The sequence below is a fragment of the Adiantum capillus-veneris genome, chromosome 11, assembly GCF_014529385.1.
Source record: "Adiantum capillus-veneris isolate H3 chromosome 11, ASM1452938v2, whole genome shotgun sequence".
NCBI classification, from domain to species: domain Eukaryota; kingdom Viridiplantae; phylum Streptophyta; class Polypodiopsida; order Polypodiales; family Pteridaceae; genus Adiantum; species Adiantum capillus-veneris.
Window position 1 is genome coordinate 90,157,944 of NC_140941.1, and position 4,158 is coordinate 90,162,101.

Sequence of the window (4,158 nt, forward strand, 5' to 3'; positions counted from 1 at the left end):
TACCATGCATTAATGCACGAGGCTAATTGGTGTAGACCCCTCAACAAATTATGGAAGAGGCACTAGACGGAAAAACGGTGGGAGGGAGTCATGGAGAACATCTGGAATCCAAGGTGGCCTCAGTATATGAAGATATTTATGTGGAAGTGATGTGGAGTGCTCTACCGACGGGCGTGAAGATACAAGAAAGAGGCATCGGGTCCGATCGTTGCTCGGGGTGCAGAATAGCTAGTGAAGACCTAGCCCACCTTTTCATGGGATGCTAGGCAATCAAGGGCATGACTGGGAAAATATGCAAGTGGATTCAAAGGACATGGAAAATTAAGTTCTTCAAGAATGATATGCTCTTTGGTAGTAAAAGGCTAGGAAGTCCTGCTCTTCTCGTCTGCACTCAAATAATCAGGTACTACTTATTGTACCATATTTGGCAAGCAAGGAACCGCCACATGTTTGAGGGGGATCTGGCTGTGGAAAGCTTTTGGGAAATCATACAAGAGAACAGAGTGATGATCCACATGATCAGAGGCAAACAAGTCTCAAAGGACTGGTCTAGAACAATGTATAACATCTTGTAATAAGTAAAGCCGAGGAGTAGTAGTGGTTTCTCTGCCAAGCAGATAACTTGTAATCCTTTGACCCTCAAGGCTCAGTTTGAGCTTGAGGATTGATGTATATTTCTGATGTTCTGAATACTATCCACTCACAATTCTGAGTTTTGCAACAAAAAACAAAAGATTAAGCCTGTGCATATTGGACCACTTTGCCAAGGCTTGTTCACCACACAATCATAGCATGGGTCTTTACATTTAACTTTTACATAGTACACAATAGATCTTATCCATGTAACCTTTTTCAGTTCATATGAAAGCACGATAATTGTTAAACTCAAAAGCTTTCTTTCAACATAGTATGTTTACCACACAAATGTAAAGGTTCTAAGCTTCAAGGTGGAGATAAAACTCAAAAGAAAATAATTTACCCTCATTGAAAAACCTAGTAAGTTTTATATCATTCCAACCACAATATGGAATAAAGCATATTGAGGGAGGAAGTTATAGTTCCAAAAAAAAAAGAGACTTACACTTTTTTTTTGGGGTGGCTCTACTCACAAACGTTTTGGGGCGATGAAAGTTCAAGTTGACTACTATTGTCATAATAACTAATATCTAATTCTCCTAAATTATTTTCTCATGTTAAACTGATCATTTGATATGGGGAAGTGCCAGGGGAGAAAAAGCTAGAATATTGATTAAGCTGGCAAACCGGCCACAGTAGGGATCCAAAGGAGGAAAAATAGGGATCCAAAGGGGATCTTTAATATTTTGCTTTATTATTATTTTTTATGAGATAAGCATTGACACACACATATTATATAGTAGAAAGACAAAAAGTTTGAAATGTTCAAAAACATGTCTCTCAATGTTAAACATGAAAGGAAATTCCAATGAGATTATCATAGTGATTTTCCACTTTCAATCAAAAAGTTTAAGCAAGGTGAAACTTAACTATGTTCTAGTAAGGCTATTGATGGGTATTCCATAATAAGAGGCTTCTTTTTTGTGAGAGAGAAAAATAGAAAGCGAGACTAGTATTTGAAAACATGTGATATCACAATAAATTATTATATTATTTGGAAAGAAGTGTAACAATGAGCTAATTAAATTACAATATATTCCAAGGCATAAATAAAGTATATCCGATTAACATAAATCAAGCATCAGTGTACAAACTATCACAAAAGTGTAGATTTATGAGCATTAGCTTGTATTAAAGCTTGAATGTTTGACACCAAGTTAATGCTTAGCCATGGCAGCTTGAAACAACAAAACCTTACTAGCACAACATTGTGATACTTACAGTAGTAATTATTTCATCATAATTTAGAAAGCAACAATGATAAATAGAATCCTAAGCTCTAGCATATATTTAAACCTGGTTAGAAAAGAACACTCGAGGCTTGCCAAAGTTGTGTGATTCATCCATGTGTGGCACGAAACATAAATTGCAGAGTTGTCACGGCAACTATCATTCTTGATCCTTCTTGGTTTTGCAACAACATTGTGGAAGAGCTATTAGGAGCTATCTGGCGGAAAGTTTGAGAAAATTGAGGCTGAAGTCAGAATCCTCATCTGAAAAATGGGTTGTGCGAAAGAATTAGAATTTGTGGAAGAGATATTGAGGTACATACAAAGCTTGGAATTGTGTTTTGTCATCAGTGTTGAGAGACTTCTTGGCTCCTCGTTCCTCTTCGCATGCACAAAAGAGGGTCACATTTTTTGTTTGATATGACCCTCTTTGGATGCACAACAAAGGGTCCGCGATCGTAGTTCAAACTCTCCATCCTTACATCTTGACCACTCTGCAAGATTTTTAGATAGAAAATAATGGAAACATAGAACATAAGCTTCTTGTCAATAACAAAGACTATGCACAAGATCCATTCTCTAGACAACCAGTCTAGCATGTTGGTGCCAATTGGTGGTTTTTTGAGAGACTTAATCATGGCTATTGTGCATGCATGCATGCAACCACTTGTAAGGCACTGGCAATGTCCTCTATTGAAGCATTTGTGTGCGCGCATGTGCACACACACGTGTGTGTAGCTGTGTAGTTATTTTATCATAAATAGTAAGACATAATTGAACATTTATATTCAAAAGACAGCTGGCTTTAGAGAAAGGGAAATGATAAGTACAAAAACAAATCAATCTTAGAATTATCTTTGTACAATGCTTGTATGAATGAAGCCTCATTCTAGTCTACAGATATCAGAAGTAATTCCCTTGCAATAGGTGTATGTGTAATCCTATATTGGACAACTGCTAAAAGACACAAAAACCTTCCAAGATAAGATAGAGTCCTTGCCTGTATCCATCCAAACAAGAGAATAGATATGTTAGCCTTGGATGTGTTTTACAAGTATTAATGGACTATACCATTTGTTATCCATGTCCATCTTTTCACTTTTTTTTAAAAAGATTCTAGCTTAGTTCAAAGTAATTATGTTCTTTTCATATAAGGTTTTATTAACCCAAAGTTTTCTTTAGTATTTTAGTCTTAGCTTAGAGGGCCATACCCCCTACTACTTCAAATGGTAAGTTCCCCAATACAAACTTCTTTGGGTAAATTAATGGGTGTCCGTCTGTAAAGAAGTTTTAACATATTATAAATGAGTATAAGCCTGTTGTAGAATATATTCAGATCCGATATAGTTAAAGTGGAATCCGATCCTTCCTACTTTCTATAAGTCACAAATTCCTAGCAAGTCAAGTGGTAGAGGCTTTTTGTGGTAACTTTAGCCTGTGCGACTGTCAAACCAAAAAAAACTCGGTTAAGTTGTGAATGCAAATAGAGTATTGCATTATCCTGTCCTATCAACTAATATCAAACAAGTGCCAACATGTAGTGTAACTGGGCCATAACCACCGAAGGTCACCCAAATATGCAACAACAACGTGTTTTAGTAGGCAGAGTACGGCCAAAAATATTCCCTAAGTACACTCAACCAGAGGTGTTTATACCAGTTTTCACAAGCGACAGTTTTATCATAACGAATTATAGCGACAGTACCAAGCATAGAAGCCCATAGTCATTCGAGGAATACCCATCCCAAATCTTCTTACCATAACGATAGCGACACTTCCATATGCAAGAACCAAAACCCATCGAGGGTGTACCTTTCCAACTAAAGCCCCATTGTGTATAGACGGGATACTTACCTTCACATTGGGCAAGGATTTTAACAAACCAATGAGCCAATTATCACAAAGCAACGAAATAGATTTTAGTGTAAAGTGGTACCAATTACCAGCCAGAACATCATTGTTAAGTACATCCTTATTTAAGCTAATGTGTGTCATCTTATAAAAACCGAAACCCGGCTGAGGGGTTTAGCAAAAAAAAACCCTAGTTAGTGCCATCATTTGTCAAAGCCAAGCAACCATAAAGTAGTTTTTATTAGTAAAAGCGGCAGGTTATGCCCTCATATTTTAAGCTTCGTTTTTAAGTATTGTCCTATAACCGAAACCAGTAATCACTGGGTTAGACCCCTCCTTTTTTACAGATTTTTACCGTACAGTCTGCTGATGATGCACAAAAATATATATACAGTATGGTCATGTTAGGTGGTAGTAACCCAATATTACAAGCAAGTGAACA